This window comes from Phasianus colchicus, chromosome 16 (assembly GCF_987193195.1).
Source record: "Phasianus colchicus chromosome 16, bPhaCol1.hap1.1, whole genome shotgun sequence".
In the NCBI taxonomy this organism is placed as follows: domain Eukaryota; kingdom Metazoa; phylum Chordata; class Aves; order Galliformes; family Phasianidae; genus Phasianus; species Phasianus colchicus.
In genome coordinates this window covers 15238274-15258396 of record NC_143451.1, presented here as the reverse complement: position 1 = coordinate 15258396, position 20123 = coordinate 15238274, and positions in this window count along the sequence as shown.

Genomic DNA, 20123 nt, shown 5'->3' with positions numbered 1-20123 from the left:
GCATCCTGCCCTGCCTGTGCTGGGGAGGAGATGGAAGGGCCTGAGCACAGGGGAGTGTAACAGAGCTTCTCTTGGATGTGGAAATCAGTGCTAAGAATAGTTGCTTTCTTCCAAGGTACGTCAAGGTGTTTGGGTGAGAGGGCATGTGGGGACATTCATCCTGTTACAACCTGACCCGGGGCTCAGATGGATCTTTTCTGCTAAAGATAAACAACTTAGTCCCGTGTTGTTGTTTGATTACATAACTGAGATGGTGGGGATTTGAAGGCAGGGTTTTGTGCTTCTGGTTTTTTTATTAGGTGCTGGCTCTTTAGTAAAAGCTAAAGCTGGGCAGTGTGTATTCAACTGAGAAATCTTTTAAATATGTATATGTATTTACTATGTATCTTCATCTTTCTTTGGTGCAATACTAGCTTTTCATTAAACAGAAGAAAAAAGATATTTTTTTGATGATTTATCTTGCAATGGAAATCTCTTGCAATTACTCTGCTGCTCCATGTGCTGGGGATCACGTGGTTTGCCTGCATTTATGAGCAGATGGCAACACTGGAGTAAGTATTGCCATGATCCAGTAGCTGTGCTGTCTGTGGAGCGTGGAAGTGACAAGACAACCTTCGTTCCCAAACTGCTCTGAATACACAGAAGTAATAACTTAGGAAAAGCTGAGTGACAGCTAGAGCACCTGGAATGCATGATAATGCTGATTTCTAGAAAATCTATTTCTGTTTGAAAACAGAGCTGAGATTCCTGAGAGCGGTGTGGGTGACCTGAGAGGTCAACATGCTGGGGGCTGTGAGCCAGCCAGGCCTGGCTGCAAGGCAGGAGTGGCTGCTGGTCAGCTAGTTTCTGTGCACTTTTGCTTGTATGGATTTAATGGTCGTTGAGTGACAAAGGATCGAGGATTTGGACACGTTCCTTCAAAGATGCTTGGTTTTTTTGTTTGTTTGCTTGTTTGTTTGGCTGGTTGGCCATTAAAAGGAGCAGATCGTGTTGTATGTTTGCAGTCTGCTTGGCTGCATGCTTGCTGTCTATCCAGGCTGAGCGCTGAGGAGGACCTGAGCTGTGAGAGGGAGACAGCTCCTCTGTGTGGACGGTGGTTCCTGCACTGCGCTTGCTCATTAAAGCCTTAGTTTAAGTCTCAGGAGGGTGAGGAAGACAACAGCAATTCGTACTAGTGAAACTTTGCCCCTGTTTTTGTGCACATTTCTACAGTGGTTGAATATGTGAGATCAGAGAGGAGCAGCTGAGTCTGTTTTGTCCCTGAGGGCCGTTTTTGCTCGGGGCGTTTCCTGAGGTGAGCTGTGGGCTGGGGTGAAACGGCTGCGCTGGGTTGGGTGCCTGAAGGTGGCATCTCCTCAGTCTCTGCAAAATCTGGTCATACCTCTACAGTTCGGGTTTATTTCTGGTTCTCTGATGGCAGCTGTCTTTATCTGTGAGGATTTTTCAGCCGGTTACTATGTAGTTATTATCAGCTCTCCAGCTTGAGAGGGGAGATCAGCATTCCTCTATGGCATCATCATTCAGCAAAGCCTGGATCTTGCAGGAGAGTGCAGATACAGAAGAATGCAGCCTGGCAGAGGTGCTGGCCACTGATCATGCTCCCTTGATGCTGCTGTAGGAACCTGAGTGCGGGCGCAGCAAGGGCTGCCGCTGACTGGAGATCTGCTGATAGAGAGAGTGCCATCAAAGTCACTGCAGGAATGAAAGGGCTCTGTTGGTGCAGGGAACCCGTGGGTTTTGCAGGTTGCAGGGGACTCTTTGTAGAGATCTTTCACCAGAACTCCTCTTCTTTTTATCTTGTGTGTAAAGAAGAAAACCGGACCTTGGTAATGTTGGTAGTTTAGCTGTGAGGCTTAAATAATACATGAGTTTTTCAGAGCTGAAAATCTTCTGGAAAGAATGGAATTAATTGCACCCCTGGCTATGAGCATTTCTAAAAGCCTGCCCTTGGAAAAGTTACGTTTGCTCCTCAGCAGGAGCGCTGGGCTGAGCCAGGGCCGCGCTTTGCAGACGCTCCCTGATGGCTTCGTGCCGTTAGGAGCGCTTTGCTTTGTGCACTTCGGGAGCTCTAGAAGCTCACATGAGGCGGCCCCAGCACCCACCTTCTGCTTCAGCCAGCAGCCCTGCTCCTGCCCGGGGCTGTGCCACAAAGGGTGCAGCGCAGCGCTGTGCCACAGCTCGACTGATCCCGTTACTGCAGGCCGGCGAGTGTAGGGCTGCAGGGAGCAGAGCTCCTCCTGCAGGGTTGGGCCGCTGGCACGGCGTGTGCTTTTCTTTCAGAGTAACAGATGGTTTTTTTGCAATTCTTTGCCCTGCTTTTTAGAGCGCTAAGCTGTGCCTATCATTTGTTCTGCGGGGCTTGCTAAGATTAATGGTTAGAAATTGAGAAAGGTGACTGAATGAGTATTTCTTAGAAGGTGTTTTTTTAAGGTACTAGAAGCCTTTTGCTTAGTATTTAAAAAAAAACAGAAAACATTCTATGGTCAGCTTAAAATCGTTACTCCATTGCGCTGGGCTGTTCACCCAGGCTTATCTCCACAATAAAAAAGTTGCCCTCCTGATCCCAGTGGAGAAAAGGAAACCATTTAAAGAACATCCTCGTGTTAAAAAGACTGTGTTAAAGCCTCCTGGGTAACAGCGCTGGGCACGCAGGTGATTTAGAACTTTCTGTTTGACCGTGGTGCTTGCTGACTGCTGCCTCGTTGCAGAGAGAAGCTGCCGTGCTGTCGTGCTGTGGTCTCAGACACGGCTCCTCTTTTCCTATAGCAGCACACGGTTGCTTTTCTCCCCTCCCCTGGAGGGCTCAGAGCGGGCAGCAGCCTTAATGCTGGCTCAGTGCTGGGCAGAGGCTGTCCCACACATCCTCCTCCTGCCCCAGCAGCAGCAGAGCTCCTGGGAGCAGCCGTGTGCTCTGCCTCCTAATTTACTGTGGGGTTTCCCTGGGGAGGTATTTGTGACCGGCAAATTAGAACAGACGTAGGTTTGCTTTGCAGTGATGAAGCAGTTTGCAGGAAGGTGCTCTATTTCAGATTAGAGATTCTCTTTTTATATTACCTTAATTTTTTTTTTTTTCCTATCCTTATGACCAATTATAAATGGTTGATAAACACTTGTAATAAAATACAGATCTGCATTGGCAAATGATCTTTTTTTTTTTTTTTTTTTCCATTACAGAAAGCTGTTACTTACTGTGTAGGGAGTACATCTTCTCCTAAGAGATCAAATTATTTATGAGAATGCTTTAATTAGCTTTTTCAATGCTTTCAAGGTCTTGGAGCTTAGAAGCCAGCTCCAGGGATAGATGCAGTAGGTAAATACCTCTCTGTCTCACCTATCATTTAATATAACTGGAAAACAACAGTCAGTGTGATGCACTTGGGATGTATGGGGGTAGCTGGCACCTACAGAGCTCTTCCAAGGAACTGATCAAAACTTTCCAGGTGAGTTCAGTGGTGGTTCCAAACAACGCAGAGCTGGTCTGGTTCCCAGTTTTACTTCTGTATATCCATTATCTTAGCTGTGGGATGGGTTAGCACTCTGCTCACCTGCTGTGACCTTGACAAAGAGCAGCTCTAACTGCTGGTTTGTCAGCAGCTCCACCGCTTTTGGTAGCAGCTCTTCTGCTTCTACAGAGATTGGCACTTGGTGTGTTCCACTTCTGAGTTTTCCGGCGTCTGTTCACAAGTATTTGGCATTGTTCAAATGTGCTGCTATGGTTACTCAAGCGCTGTTGACTGCGGAGGTCAAATTGGAAGAGCTCTAAGCAAAGTATCTGGGACAGAATGCAATTTTGAATTTTTGAATTTAAGACCTGGCACACCAGTTCTAACAAGTTATGTAGAGGATAATCTCTTTCTTTTTTTCCCCTGTACTTGGGATTTGGAAAAACCATATGAAAAAATATTGCCTCGATGCCCGTCCAGTCAATGGCACTGACTCCTGCTGAAAATAGAAACCAGCCTGTTTGTTCTGGGAATTGCCTGAAGGCTGACAGAGCTTTGTGTGCACAAATGGTGGTAGGTTGTACAGAAGAGAGAAACCCACGGAGGAGTACAGGTGTCCTCAGCTGTGCCAGTGCGAATCACGAATGGCTCTGTTGGTGTGGATGGAGCTGACTGCAAATCTCCACCCCAGCAAGACACCTGTGTGAGCACTCAAGGGCTGAATTTTAGAACCCTTGGGAAGTGGGGGAGGCTGGTGGAATAGGGTTCTCAGACCTTATGTTGCCATCTCAGTGTTAAGGGGTGAGGTGCTAGCAGCTCAGTTCTGGAGGCTGAGGCCATGGGTTTCATAATGCTGAAGATTTGGGCTGCCAGAAGATTGGCCTGTTGAGAGCTGTAGCCATGATTTTACTCTCCTAATCATCAGTTGATAAGAATTGACATGAGGTGGTGGTTAGGTCCTGGAAGTGTAGTGAAGTCATTTCTGTACTGCAGCATGGACAAGGTTTGAAAAGGTACTGCTGTAGGGTGGCTTCACAGATGCATAGTGATGCCCACACAAAGCTATCCATTTTGATTCCTTCCTGCAAGAATGCGACTGAGATAGGAATGATTTTCCTCTTCTGATTAAACTGAAGGTAAAATTTCTGTAGATGTGAATGGGAGAAGAGCAGGAAGGTGTTAGAGACAAGTCTGAGCGTGCTGGTTTAAACGAAACAAAAAAATGTGGTGCGACTTGAAAGCTATTTTGAAAAACATGAGCTGAAGTGGGTTGCTCTGGTTGCACAGGTCTGCTCCATCCTGTCTGTCTTTGTTTTTCTCTACTTGCTAGTTTTGAGGACACAGTGAGATGGCAAGGCATTAGAGATGGGTTTTTTCTGTGTGTTGAAAGGGGAATGAGCTAGTGCTTGCTCAACAGAGTATCAGTGCCGAGTGAGCAGGTCCCTATTCTGATATGGCAAAAATATTGCAAATGAGAATTTCAGGCAAGCCATTACATCAAACAAGAGAAGACTGCTGATTTATTGCTTTCATTAAAACATTAACCTCGCTTCCTCGCTTGATTGTTTCTGCAGGAAGCTCTGTGATGGTAACTCCTGGGGCAATCTCTTTGGTGGGTGGGCTGCATGTTTCCTCCTCTCCCTTCCTCCGCCCTCATCCTCCTAGATCTCAGATGCAAGTTTGCTGCTCTTGAGGGTGGGGACAAAAAAATAGAATTAATCTACCTTCGTTGTAGGTAAATAGTAGCAGCACTTCACTGATACCCCTCAGATTTCCAGTATTTCCCGGTTTTCCATTCAGTACTTGAACTCAAAGCACTGTAGCAGACTTCTTATGCTTGCAGGAGGAGAGCAAAACAGTGTAACATGCTTGAGAAGTGGAAGGAAACTGTGGCTGTAGCAATATGTGTGGTAAGGGGAAAAGTTGTCTCTGAATTCATCAATAGAAGTTGGAAATAGCGTCTGTTCTGGTCACTGTGGATATGGAGAGAACCAACCATCTTCCCTTGGGGCTTTTCCTGAAGGTCAAGTTTGAAACTTTTGGAGGCTGCACTGCAGCAGTGACGGGCTCCAGATCCCCCTGTCCTGTGGGGTGTGTATATGTGAAATCCATTTTCAGTACCAGAAATAGTTATTTCCCTTTTACAGTGCAGACTGGAGTGCTCTAGAGCAGTCTGAGTTGAACACCAAGGCGAAGGCAGGTTGCTGTAGAAACCCGTGTCAGACTTGCAAATGGTTCTTGTGCACCTCTGGGGCTGTGTTAGCAATAAGGGCTGGCTGGATTGTTTTTTTTTTTCCAGTGCTTTTGAGAAATGGTCCTTCAGTACTAAAAATCAGCTGGAACTACCAGCAGGTGTATGCTACAGCTTAGGAAGGAGAGAACTGGCTGTAGGACTGATTGCTTGGGCAACTGCTGAAGCTTTGGGAACTTTCCCTTGGCTTTAGCAGACCTTGGATCTAGGTCCTCCTGTTCACTGGAGTCTATGCAGTGAGCAGCATGTTGCATCCCAGGTGATTTTCTTTGCTTCTTGAGATGAGAAAATTGTTCTACAGCACTGCCTTCTCCTTTCCCTACATTAAGCATAAAAGGATATTGGTGATAATTGCACACAAATTGCATATTGTGAAGAGATGGTAGTACTTGATTTTAAAATACTGTGGTGCTTTCTGAGCATCCCTTTGATACCTGTGCATCATCTTGGATTAGCAATGCTGTTGTAGTAGCACAAGGCACAAATCAAGTTACGTGAGCTCATGGTTGCTTGGCTATATTCTGAGCAGCATTTGGGGCGTTATTGAAACATTTCTGGATGCTTCTTGGCTTTGAAAAATACAAATTTAAAACAAAACCCCAAAAATCTGAGTTGAAACAAATGATACCTCTAAGAATAGTCTACGTGGATATTGCATGACAAGGCAGGTGAATTCCAAATATGACTGCAAATCCACTTGGAGTAGGAAATCAGGATCGGTGGGAGTTTTAAGAGTGCTTTGTGATTTTTCTGGGAAGAAAGCAGTAATATATCGCACTATCAATGCCTAGGTGAGTGGATTTAATTAGGAGCTATGCTAAGCTACATTGTACTTGCCAACACATAGTTTATCTCTGAAGATTTAAATGTTCCTGGCTCACTGAAGCCATGCTGGTTTTACTGACTAAAACTTGCCTGTTGACAACTTTGTCAGCTGAAGGCACTAGAAGAGAATGAAATTACATTCTGGGTCTTGCCCCAGATGGGAATTGCTGTAATATTTTAAAACTCAGGAACGATGGAAGTGTAACAGAACAACGGCCACAGTCGGATTTATTAGGGCTGCTTTCATTTTGGCTTTGGGCCATCCCCTTTCTGCAAAATTCCTGTTGATGTCCCATCTGGATTTGTGCAGAAATTGATGGCAGGGGAAAGCTCTCTGATCCTATCAGTTCACATTTGCATCACTTTCAGTTCTGGATGTGCTCTGAAGGGCTGGAAGCACCACTGGTTAAACTCTAATTAGCAAGCAAGCAGAGGAGAATGCAAGGTCAGTGTAACACTACTGGAATTTAAGTTATTTTCTGAATTTGAAAATGGGTGGTTTTGAAAAATCGACCTCTGAGTTCAGCTGCCTCTCTGAAACTGCTCCGTAGCATGTATAGTAAAAAATAGAAATAAAACAAAATAAAAACAACTGGGATGGAGGCATTGAACTCCGGTAGGCTCTGTATTTTGTTGCCATGGTTGTTGCAGAGATCGTACTTTAATGTGCAAATTTGGGTTTGATGCCTATCTTTCTCTCAAATAAGTAGAGGATGACTATTGAGAGCACGTGTGTGAGGTTTCAGAATCTCGGTGTAACTGCTCCTCCAGGGCCTGACCTGTCTGTTCAACCTCTGTGTCTCCTGCAAGATGTTGTTACCCTGGCACTTACTGGTACAAAAATTGTGGTAACAGCACCCGTTCCTGTTCTGTTCTTCCCTCCCTGTTTAAATCAGTTGTGTCACTTTAATCTTTAGCCACAGCATATGATAAGAACTTGGAGAAAGTTGCACAGAGGCTAAGAGCTGGAAGGAGGCAGTCAGTCAGAGCAATGGTCGAGCTGGAGGATCAAGCAGGATGTTGGCCTGGTTTGGTCCAAGGCTTGGAAGTCTTCTCAGACTTCAGTAGACCCTGACTCTGTCTCGAACTTGCCGTCAAGTGATATTTACGTTCTTGAGAAGCTGCGGGGCTTCTCTGGATTCGATGGCTCAGGCAATCAGGGTTGCTTCAGGGGTGAGCTGGTGACCTCTGCCAGAGAGCAGAAATGTCTTCTCTTGAGCTGAATATGAAGCGCGGCCTGAAAGCGAGGTTTTGGGGCAGACCACAAAAGTGTAGTTCTGAGGAGGGAGGCTGTGCTTTTTGGGCATCTTCCAGAGCGCTGTGCAGTGAGTTTGCTGACTGCTTTGCTCGGTCATCCTTTAGAGGGTGCCCCTCTCTATCCTCTGATTATTGACAGGCTGTGCAGCTTTAAGCAGCTGCTCTGCCCAGAAAACTGCCATTCAGGTGCTGTACTGCCCCACTCAGCTTCAAGCTGAATTAGTTTGCATTATTGTCCGTTATTTTCAGGCTTGCACAAACTCTTCACGTGCATCCTGGGTCACTTTTATCAGATGCAAACAGACTATTATAATAGGTCTGAATCAACGCTGTAGTGCAACATCACCAGTTCAGATCTCCTTGTGCATAGCAATTTATTCTCTAGATGAAGCCATAGCGAGTGAGGCCTTGTTTCTCAGTCAAGGTGACTGAATGCAGCTGCAGCTGGTTGATTGAAGTGACTGAAGAGAAACAGTCATGTGTCACTCAGCATGCTCTGCCACATGAAACGAGAGGATTAGATATGGTGAATTTCTAGTAATGAAAGCAGGCAATCGAGTTCGTCATAAAATCAGCTTAAAAGATCTTTCTTGATTCCAGAGAGAACTAAAATAACTTGACCTACCTTGGTCCTGTAATCTTTAAATGCCGCTTAACATCTGCTCATCAGCACTTGGCATAATATTTATTATGAAATTTTTAATAGCAGGTGCTGTCTTGTGTTGAAATTAATAACACAGAGGGGTGCATGATGGAGGAGAAAATGTCATTACATGAGGGTTAAAAATGAAGCATTTGACTTGAGAATAAAGAAGAAAAGGTTTAGCAGAGCAGTGCAGATGCAGTAATCTCACCGAGGCCAGCAGCTGAACACAAGCATAGCCTGGTGGCCTGGGGCACAGCTGAGCATCCTTTCAGGTATTCAGCAGCAGAACCTGTTCTTAAGGGATCTAAGTTGATAATACAGCCGTCTTAGAAACTCTACTTAACTACTGGAAAAGGTGTGCTGAAGATACCTTTAAGATTGGAGATGTTATCTGGAATTACTTCTTTATTTTCCCATGACTGGCAGTTATCTGCATGTTCATTTGGTGATACTGAAGGCAGCAGACAGGAGTTAGACTGGATTTGAGCCATTACAGAGGAAGGGGTTTTGAAGGACTGTGTTCACTACTGTGCTGCCTGCTAAAGAAGTGACATAACAGTGGGAGAATAGAAAGTTGCCATTAAGTAAATTGCAGTTCTCAGCTTGAAATGACTTCCAAGCAGTGAGCTCTGTATACCCCCACAAGTCTGTTGAACCTGGAATCTATTTTGCAGAGTGGATCTAATAGGAAGCGATTTGAAGATGTCAGCAGACACTGAATCCACGTTTTTCTTTTGCAGTGGGCTGCAGTATCCAATCCTCTTGGGGTCAGAACAGCATTTTGTCTCTTAATTTGATTTTTTTTTTTTGTCTGGCTTCAGGTTTCACCCGTTGGTCCTTGTTACGTTTGTCTTTTGGCCATCTTCTTTATATGCAAATCAACTGTAGCCATCTTCTGTTGCATTAAAAAAGTAGGAGCATTTTGATGTCTTTCCTGCAGCCCTTATCACTTTTTGTGGCTTTACTCTGTTAATAAGAGTCTTTCTTCAGCATCATGTCTGAGGATGAGTTTGGCTACTGCCAGTGCCCTGTGGAGAAGTCAAATATCATCTCTGTTCCCAGGTGCTCTTGGATTCAAATATTCTAGGATGATATTAAATAGACAGTCCCAGTGGCAAAACTAACAAATAACCTGTTATTTATATTGTCCAAATCCTTTATTCAGTCTGTTTTCCAGGATGTATCTCATGCTACATGCTTGCTGGTTCCTGGACTGTCCTTAAGCTGTTCATAAGCTTTGTCTCTTGGCTCTTCTAAAACCTTTTTGTTGGAAAGAGCCCAATCTGCCAAGGCACCTAGACTGCTTTGTTGGCCTCTTTCCATCCTGTCTTACTACTGTGCTGTCCTTAAGCTCAACAGCTAGTAGAACGTAGTGAGGTGCTGCCAATGCTTTCTGTACAAGCTGCACAACTCCCAGCCTGCCCCCAGCAAGAGCAGCCACAGCCTGGCTTCCCAGGCTCTGCAGCAGCAGTGCTGGCAGCAGTGGGGCACAGCTCAGTCACCACTGCACAGCTTGGCTCTCCTAAGGTTTTATGGCGTGTGCTTAGTCTGGGAATTTTATCATCACTACTTATGTGCAGTGCCCTTTTAATTTACTGAAAGATTCAGCAATGCACTTTTATCAGCACTCAGCCCTCCTTATCAAGAGGAACTTTGAGCTCATCGCTAGCTGAGAATTTCTAGTTCTTTCCTCGCATCCCATTTTGGTGAGTGGAGCTAGTCAAAGCTGAGACGTTCTGTCTCATGGAAAAGGGCTGAACATTTGAAAATGTCATTTTTTTTCTCTAATATATGAGGTGAAAAATAGTGTATTTACAAAAACCCTCACAAAATAGAAAAAGCAAGAAATTTAGATATCTTCATTTCAATATCCATTCAGGGAGGCAATACCCTGATGTAACTAACCAGCAGTGCTACCCATGGCCGTGGGTGCTGGAGCAGGATGGTGGAACTCCATGGGAATATTCCGTGTTATTAATGGTGACCAGCAGACGTTGCAGACGCCAAGATACGCAGCTACCTGGGCAAAGCTGCTTCAGCACGTGCTGCCCGTGTGCGGGACTGCTGTAGAATAGGAAGCTGAATGCTGCAGAGCATTTTGATGAGCACACAACGGAAAGCAAAAGCCATATGAATATGGAAAGCACAGGAGAAAGCAGCAAATTAACACTACAGAGGATTGTGTGGATCCATCGTGTGTAGAATTCAGAAATACGCCCAAGCCCATTGCTTGTGGGAGACAGAGAAAAGAAACACGTACATACATCTATACAGATGCAGTATTTATTTAAGAGAGGTAAATTAGGACCTGTCCGAAGCACGCCGTGATCCTGAAAGGGCATCAGACAGCAGAAAGCCATTTCCTGTGCTCATCCCTTTCTCTGCCTGCCATCACTCTGGAAAGTCAGAAGCACCTCAGATTTGAGGGTATCCTTCGCTCTGACCAGTAGGGAATGAACCTGCAGGAGCTGCCTGCGCAGTGCCTCCACCTGGCAGCCCTTCCTGCCCCGAGGAGTGACACCTACTCCAAAGGCAAAGCACCGACCCTCTGGGAGGCTCAGTTCTTCTCTGCCTGTGTTTATTTCAGCATCCTTATGGCAGAGGTGAGCATGGCAGGCCTGCTGTGGGTTCACGTGGAGCACAGTCTTCTGCTGCTCCTTCCCTGTAGATACCCGCTTTTGGAGCTCTGCCACTTCACCCGCTCTTAATTCATTTAACATGGGCTTTAATTGAAATTACAAAGTGATTCAATATGTATGTCAAAATTGAAATCCCAGTAGTCTTTAGCTGCCTAATTTATGTGTAGGCTTTTCCTCCCAGCACTTTCCTTAGAGCTGATCAATACTCATTCTTTTTTACTGCTTCTTTTCCTCCTTTATTTAGGGGTTGGATCTCTTGGACTGCTCAGTAGAGCACCTACTGTTTCCCCATACAAAGGTGGTTCTTGACATCAGCGTTGTGTTGAGATTTCGGTAGCAAGCTCAGGCTTTAGCACCGAATTTCTGTTTAATATTTCTCTTTGAAATGTTTCATCCTTTTTTTTCCTTCAACTCTTGTGCTGTACATGTTAACTTTGTGTTTTGTGGGAACTGAAATGGAAGGATCGCTTTGTAACTCCAGTAAATAGCCCCAGCATAATTCAGGGAAGCACTTCAGCATCTCTGTAAGTGTAGGACTGGATATGGGTATTTTGTTGGGGTAAATGAATACATTCTAAGTTGTTGTTGTTTTTTCCTTCCCTCTCCCCTATGAATTGCGTCAGTATGAGGGGGGGAAAAGAAGTGAATCAGGTCTAGTGTAGATTGGTTGATTTGTTTTCCCTAAAGGACCAGCCTGGATTTTTCCTCTGCAAAGTAAAGCAAAATCTGCTCTGCAGGGTAACTCCATTGAAAGGAGCAGTGTGTGCTGTGGTTTTCTTACCTTACAGTGTGCAGTGTTTGCTTGTTGCCCCTTACTCTAGATCAGGAGAGGGGACTGCCCAGTTTTCCTGTTCTGGGTGAGTCAGCCCAGCTGAGACCCTCACCCTCTGCCCGTGAGCAGTCACTCCTTCCTCCCTGAAGGGTCTCTGTGGGCTGTGTGCCCTCGGGGAAGGCACAGCACATCGGGGGAGGTGCTGCTGTGTCAGGTGAGAGTCAGTGTGGACCCTTGGACTCGCACCAAGCACGTGAATCACGGTGATTTACAGGAAGATGCTTGATGAGTCAATTATTCGAATAGCTGAGCTCTCTTCATTTCTATGCACTGAGGATTGTTTTAATCTCCTTGTTAAAAGTGAACGTTTCTATTCTCTCTCTCTGCACGGCATGTCTTGTTGTTACATTTAAGTTGCTGTAAACTCTAAATCAATAATCCCATTAAGAAGAAAGAAGAGGTCTAGTAGCAATAAGCACAATTGCAGAGTTAATTAGATAATCTTATTTCAAGATAGATTACGGAACTACAGCATGTTTGGGAAGCAAAATCGATACAGACGTGATGCGGTGGGTTTAGTTTTGGGGTGGGCTCTGGCTGCCTTTGGGGATCCCAGGGGTTGTGCTGCCGGAGCACAGCGCAGCTACAGAACCTTTTGGTTGCTGCCATGGCATCAAATAGTAGAATGCAGTGTATATTTTGAGCAGTCAGGTGTATGGGAGGGGTATAGATTCCAGAAAATAATGCCACATTTTAAAGCAGCGTTTTGTGTTGCTAACTACTTATTTTGCAGTGTTTAAAAAAAAATGAACACAAACAGCTGATTTTACAAACAGATCCTTTGGAGGAAGTGGAGGATGTTTTTTCTCATCTCTTCTTTCAACACTGATTTCTAAACAGGCACCTTCCTGCTGAGCTCTGGGCTGCCTCTGTGCTGTGCAGCCCCCAGGACTGCAGCTGAGCTGCCCGGCTGTGCTGGGGAGAGCCCTGGGAGTGGGAGCCTTTCCTGCCCCAGACCATCTGCTGCTCCTTCTGAGCAGAGTTGCACCCTGTTCTTCACCAGCCCCATGTTAAGAGCTGTTGAAGACAATGAAATCGAAGCACAGCAATGATGGGCCTCCTTGATGTTTCGTTATCGTTAAACATCGTCCCCGCTGTGCTGTGGAGTAACCAGTGCCCTGTGCTGCTCTGTCTTGGTGGTTATTTGGTGATCCTTTAGGCTGAACCAAGCTGTATGTTCAGCAGATTAGTGTGCTGCCTTCTCTCTGCACTTTGCATTAAGCAGTAGATCACGTAGCAGTGCCTTAAATATTTAGTACACTTGTGTTTGCTAATAAAGATTTTTAGGGGAAATAATGTGTCATGCTGGCACCCTGGCTAGTAATGTAGTGCAGCTGGCTGAGGATGCATTGCAGCAGGGCCTGGTGCTGCCTGTCCTTGAGAAGCAGTGTTGCTCCAGCAGTGGCTCGGTGCCCAGCTGGGAGCACGGCTGGGGCCAGCATGGGTTGTGCAGGTGTTGTCCAGTGAGTGCATCCTCCTGTGGAAAGGGGTAAGCATGGCTTTCTGAGAGCAGGTTTTGTTCAGGTGGAGCTGCTGTATTTTCTGTAGCTCTGCTGTCAGAACTGGCTTGTTAGCAGCTCCTGTTCCTGGAGAGCTGATCTGTGCTATGTATTCTCATCTAGGTGGCTGTATGCTATTTATTTGTATAGTGAGAAACTCAAAGATGTCCCTGCAGAGACAGCTAAGCTTCCTCAGAGGTGAGTTGGTTTTTAAAACTGCCTTTCGGTTCCAGCAAAGCTTGATTTGAGCGAGGCCTTCACCTACCTAATTCTGACAGCCATTATTGTCTTCCAGCTCTCAAACTGTTTTAAAAATCTAATTCACTTCTTAAGGATAATTTTAGACCTGGATCACACACAAGAAAGCGTTCACGTGCTATTCTCACCACCTGGTCTGTCTGGACTTGGCATTTCACATACAGAACCTTTGGTTGTGGCTGAATCGAATGGGTGTTTCTGAGCAGAAACAAGGATGCTTCGTGAGAGGTGGTCTTCCTGCAGGCACTCAGTGGGTTTGGATATTGCTCAGTTCTCTGCCCAGTACAATTTCTGTCTAAAACTTAAATATTTGGAGAGTTGGCTTTCTTGGCACAAATACTGTGGCCGATTCTGACAGGAGGGGTGGGAGGGGAACCGAATATTGAAAAGGTTTGGCAGTTTTGACTTTGAATGGTGTTATTCTCACTTCATAAATGGCTGTTTTCATTTTGTTTGCTCCTAAGATCTCTGTTAAATACACTAGAGCCAACAAGTACAAACCCCCAAAATGCAGTCTGAGAGGGAATGCTACAAGAAGTGACATACAGAGAAATAAGTGCTTAGTAATGATATAAACAATATTTTTTTTCCTCGTTTTTTTTCCCCTCCCCCCCCTGGGAAAATGGCCCTGATGTGTATACGTTGTGTGCATACACTTGTCTTGTAGGACCACGTGTTATACACGTATGCACACACACATATAGATACAAAATTGCGTGTATGCAGAAATACCTGCATGCTTCCCATCTTGTGGGGGAAGAGGAAGTGACTGCAAATGAAATCCAGTGCAGATCTTAAGGCACGGTGGCAGTGCACACCTCCCTGCAGAGCTGCATGCTGGTGTTTGCAGGTGAGCACTGGAAGCAGTCTGTGGGGTAACAGCCTTACACAGTGTGTGCCAGGTGTCTGTGTGCCAGGCCTCATGCGTGCAGCATCACGTCCCTCACTTTGTCCCAGGGATATGGCTGGGGCTGGGGGTGCTGCTCAGAGGTGTTCATGTACTCAGCCATCTGATCTGCTACAATACGTAGCATGAATGTCATATTGGATGTTCCTGAAGAAAAAGCACTGGTGGGATAAGAGAAAACTGAATCTTGGGAAGGAGGGTGCAGCTCCTTGGTTGGGTTATGCTTTTCCTGCAGCTCTGAGACAAGCTGCTGGCTGCAGCAGCACTATAAAGAGCCCCAGATGTTATATTTTGGAACATATTTAACACAGATCTGTGGCTCTTGCCTCCAGTTGCTCTGAACACACAGACGTGTGGAGCAAAGTCAGGGTTCATCTTCCATGGCATAAATTAGTTAGAGCACTGCAAAAGAACTTTTCAAAGACTTGCGTGCTAAATAAATTACTGGTCATGTTTTATTTAAAGAGCTCGAGCTGCCGGCAGAGAACATAGCAAACAAGCAGACTTTCAATTAAAGTAGCAGCCAGGATTTCCCTCCCGGCGCTCCCATGCCTTCCTGCACTTGCTCAGCATTACTGCGTGTTGCAAGCAGCTGAGCTGAACCATGTGTACTCTTGTGGTCCAGGTGCCATCAAGCAGTTCCTCTCTTTCTGCTTGCAAACCTCCCTTGGTCAAACACTGACTGCTGGGACATTCATCACACCTGTTTGCTTCGATTTGATGGATGTCAGTGCAGATTGCATTGACAATTTCGGGCTGTGTATAATGCTGTGAATTGCTTGAAATCCAGAGTGGAGCTGATCACTGTGATGTGGGGACCAGGATCATCCACGTAGGACTTGGGATGGGTTGGTGCCAAGCTGCAGAGCAGCGGGCGGGGTGTGGAGGATTTAGGTTTCCAACAGGACAGATGTTTGCTTCCTTTTCTCTCAGGCATCTGTTCACATGCTCTATTTTTGGAAAGCTGTGGATGCTTCTTTAAGGGCATGCTGGGGTTACAGCAGGACATCAGCATGAGAGGCCAGCACAGGATGTCCATTCAGAGTGCTCTGTGAGAGGAGCCATGGGCACAGCCATGAGAGCTGTGTCCCAAGATGTGTGGTCCTGACATGCACCCCTCAGCAGCTATTGAGAAAGCTATTCAACATTGCGAGTGATTTCTGATTATTTACATCTTTTGTGTTTCCAGCATTGGGTACTCTAGGAAATCACAAGTTTGGTTTGAAATGCAGGTATGTAGATTCTGCATGTTAGGATTTTACAGGGTTTCTTTCTTCAAGTTTTTCATCGTTTGAACATTATCTCTTCCCAGCCAGAACCTCATTTGCTTTTGGATATATCCTCCAAAAAATCTGAGGTTTTATTTCATCACATGTGCTTGTTGAGCTGTAGTGCTATTTAAGCATTTTGGAACAGGCCTTGGTCATAACTGAACAAACTGTGCTCAGTACTGACGTTGTCTCTATCTATAAAGCTTTACAAATATCTAGCAGCACACTAGTTAGTGCAGGCAAGTTAACTTCAGTTAGACTGCACTTTATTAATATTTCTCATGTTTCTAGTTTTGCCTTGTTTATGTACGGCATGACTTGTTCTAAATGCTCCCAGATCCATCCTGTGTTTGTGTAGTCGTTTAGCAAATATCACGTTTTTAACTGCATTTCAAGAGTGTCCCTCCAGCAGTATGGAGAGGAGGTTCATTGCCAAGTGGCTTGCATCACCCTCTGTCACAGGATGTAGCTCCTGGGTCCTTGCAGTCCAACAGAATGATTCACCAGCACAGCGTGGTTTTGTGGGGATGTGTGCATATAATGAACAGTGACAACAAGGCAAGTCAACCTTTCCTAAGGGCCTTGCTAAGATGTATGAACATGCAGGGTAGAGCAGAGCTCCAGCCAAGGCCAGTGACAGCTCAGGTACAGAAAACTTCTAAGCTGAGCTCTATGATGAAGTGATGGTAGAACAGCTGCACGTATCTACCCAAACCTTCCTGGCCGTGTTCTAACACCTCTAGAAACCTTTTTGCTTGTCCAATATTTGAAAAGCCTCTATTATATGGATGAGATCTGATCTGTTGGTACAACAAATACCGGTAAATATTCAGAGTAACGCCTCTGTGAGGCTGCTAGATGATGTGTGTGTCTGCCAGGCAGCTTTCCTAGGAGTGTTCCAACAGAGAACCTTCCCTGCATCTCACTGGGTGTCTTAGCCTGAGACTCAGGTTGCTTGTCTCTTTGTTTAGATTCAATCCCCAGAAGCTTCATCTCTAGCAGCTTCTAAGTACTTTTATATGGTAAGCACTTTATCAAAGTAAAAGTGATGCCCAGTCATGGGTCTATACCTGCAAATCTGTACGTTTGGTTTCACTTGAAGGTATGTGCAGATGACTTTGGCACTGGCTTTAGGCTGTGCTGCTCAGGGATACCCAGATGTGCTTACAGAGTCAAGCTGTGCAAGCTGCAGGAGCTGAGATTAAAAAACCCCAAACCAACCAACCCAAAGCAAAGCAAACAGAAAACTCAAAAAACCACAAGAAACAAACGAGCAGATCAGTCTGCACTCCATGCTTGAGGGGAAAAAAAAACATGCAGCTTTGGAAAATAATTTCAATTTTGTTCTGCTGGTACACAGCACCACTAATGCAAAGCAGTATGGCTGTGTGGCACCATCACCATGATGGGCTGCATCAGTGACATCCACTCCAGCTTCTTTGATCCTTAAAGGTAGATTGGAGTCAGGCTGTGAGTGAGTTTGACAGGATAACCCCTGCTTGAACGCTGTGGCTCATACTGCTGTAGTGGAGGTGCACTACAGGTGCACCACGTCGTCCCAGTGCATTTGTTGCTTGCCCGTATCAAAGGGCACAGCTACAAAAGCCTGCTGTGGATTTTCTGAGGCATTAGGGGATTTATCTATTATTTACTCTGGGAGTGGCAGTCTTATTTAATATTAAATTCCAAATTAAATTGGGTGTTTACTGACTGTGCGGAAGATCGAGAGCACTGTTAGCATACAGCCTATTGCTGAGCTGCCTTCCTCCTCTCTGCATTCGTGAATAATGGAGGCAACTCTCCCCCAGCCTCTGCCCCAGCAATCTATTCTTGTCTGCTGAAGTGTGCAAAGACTCCGTCTTTTATTTACCCTCCCTCTCTCTGTCTCCTATAGGCTGTGTGTTGTGTATAACACCATCTGTCCTGCCCATGTGTGGGTTTTGTTTAAGGGAAGATCTTCAAAATCGTTCTTATCTGAAACCAACACAAAATGTTGAAGGGGAAAAAAAAAAAAAAGTGTATCAGTGGAATTTGGTTAATGATTTGGTGCATTAAGAGAAAATAGATCTTTAGACCCAGGCTTTCCATCACACAGTGGGATTTGATTGGTGTCAAGATCTAAGCATGAGGACATACCTTGCCCTGCTTCAGTAAGGGCTATTGTGGCTTGGGGCGACTGGGGAAAGTTTCCCCTCATGCTGTTGCCCAGATTCTCCTGCACATTTCTCTGCTCCCCTTCTTCTTAGTGACATCAGAGGGGACTGTGATAACTGAAACAAGGTCATTCTATTTCTAGTGAAAGCTTCATGATTGTAGTTTCTTCTTTTCCTTTCCTCTTTTTCCCCATGTTGCTATTTATCCCAAGCAGCTGATGGATGAACTTCAGGTGTTGCTGGAAATTCAACCTGTTGCTTCTTTTAAATGTTCACTCCTAGCCATGGAATGGAACACTGAAGTACCATAGCAGGTAGCTCGTTGTCGCCGTAATGGATGATAGTTAATGCACTCAGTGGCAATCTACACAGCATTAACATAAAAATTCTGTGTAGAACTCTAATGATACTAATTACTTTTATGGCATAATACTATGTTGCTACAGCAATATTTTGTGCTCACTTTTTATTGCGAGATTTGAAGTGTTAAACAATATTATTCACGCTTCATAACACCTCAGTCAGTGCTGTCCTGCTGGCTAGGTGTGTGAGCTGGAGCAAAGGTATGCAGAGCTCTGCATGGAGATGTACAGTATGCAGTCTCACAGAGCACTGTCTGTATGTGCATTCCAAAGCACTTGCTTAATTCTAGTGACATTTATTTCCTTAAATATTTTGCAAAATCTGGGCCTACATAACCAAGGTTCTTGGTCCGTTTAATTATCTTGCACATTATCCTTCCTAAAAGTCTCTGGAAATCAGTGGAATTTATGTATGTGCTCATTGCTGATGCATGTCCTTGGAAGCAGCTTACAGTGCCTGGAGCAGAATATCTGGCTACTGCCATTGCCATTCTCTAATTGAAGGGAGGCACTTTCATGGGCTTTAAACTTGCAATCTACTACTGGCCTGTTTAGTGTAAGCGCTGCACCAGTCTGCCTGTAGAGCTCCAACCTGGCAAGCAAAGTAAATGTTACCTGGAGCTGCTAGTAAAATATCTCTTCCGTGTACGTTTACACTGGAAATGCACATTGTGTTTTGATTGGCTTGTTCTGATTGTTCTTTATTCATTTTATTGTAAGAGATGTAAGCCAGTGGAAGCCACGGTGGTAGGGAAGATGGGAGCTGGGAGAAATGTTGCTAATTCATTTACCTGCCTCCCCGGAATGTTGGTTTGCTGGTTTTATTCTTAAAAATACTTGAGGTCTATACGAAATAAATAATTCATTGTGCAAGTATCACATTTCTGGGGATGCTAGCATGAAAATTGCTAAATATGCATTTAATTTAAGCTTGATTAAACAACCAATTCTCTTTTAACACCATTGTAATTAGAATGTAGCCTTGTGAGGTTTAAGCCATTACTGATGTGGCATGCTGTATGCACAGCATTGCTAATTAGGGCAGGCAGGTGGAAGTGGAGGCTTGGAGAGTGGACAGGAGAGTAGTTGATGATGATGAAAGAGCTGAAATTTGAAGAGGAAAATGAGTCATCCCCTCCTGTTCTGCTCCTCACCCTGCAAGGCATGTCCCAGCCCACCTGCAGGCTGCAGGGTGGCTGCTGTGTGTCTGGGTGGGTCATGGCTCTCTGCACTGGTGGGAATTTCTCCCACCTTCCTGGTCCAACCAAGAAATGAACCTCATGGAGAAATCTGGTGTTAGCTCCAGGCTGGGTCCTTGGCAGGAGCACCTTGAGGACACTGCCACCAAGGTGTGGCAGGAGGAGCCCATGGTGGCTCTGGCCAAAGCAAGCAGGACAGGCTGCTCAGTGTGAAAACGCTGTGAACCCAAACCTGTTGCTTTCAGACCCCTGCCTTCATTTCTTGTTTCTTTGGTGGAGGTGGTTCTCCTCTTCCCCCTCTCCAGTCACCGCAGCTGCTAACTGCCCTTTGGGCAGCTCTGAGCCACGCTGGGTTTGTCTGACAAAGCTTAAACCTTGATCAGAGTGAATCTCTGTTAGGCTTTCTCATTCCAGCAAAGCCCTTGCCTAGCAGTGTTAATCCCAAGGAAGACCAGTCCACTGCTGTATCAACTACCTGGGGGCACGCTTACCTTCAGTAGGCATGGAGAGTTTTGATCTATCCCAAATTTGCAAAATAGAAGCAAACTGTCTCCCAGGAGAAGAATGAGCACAAACACCAG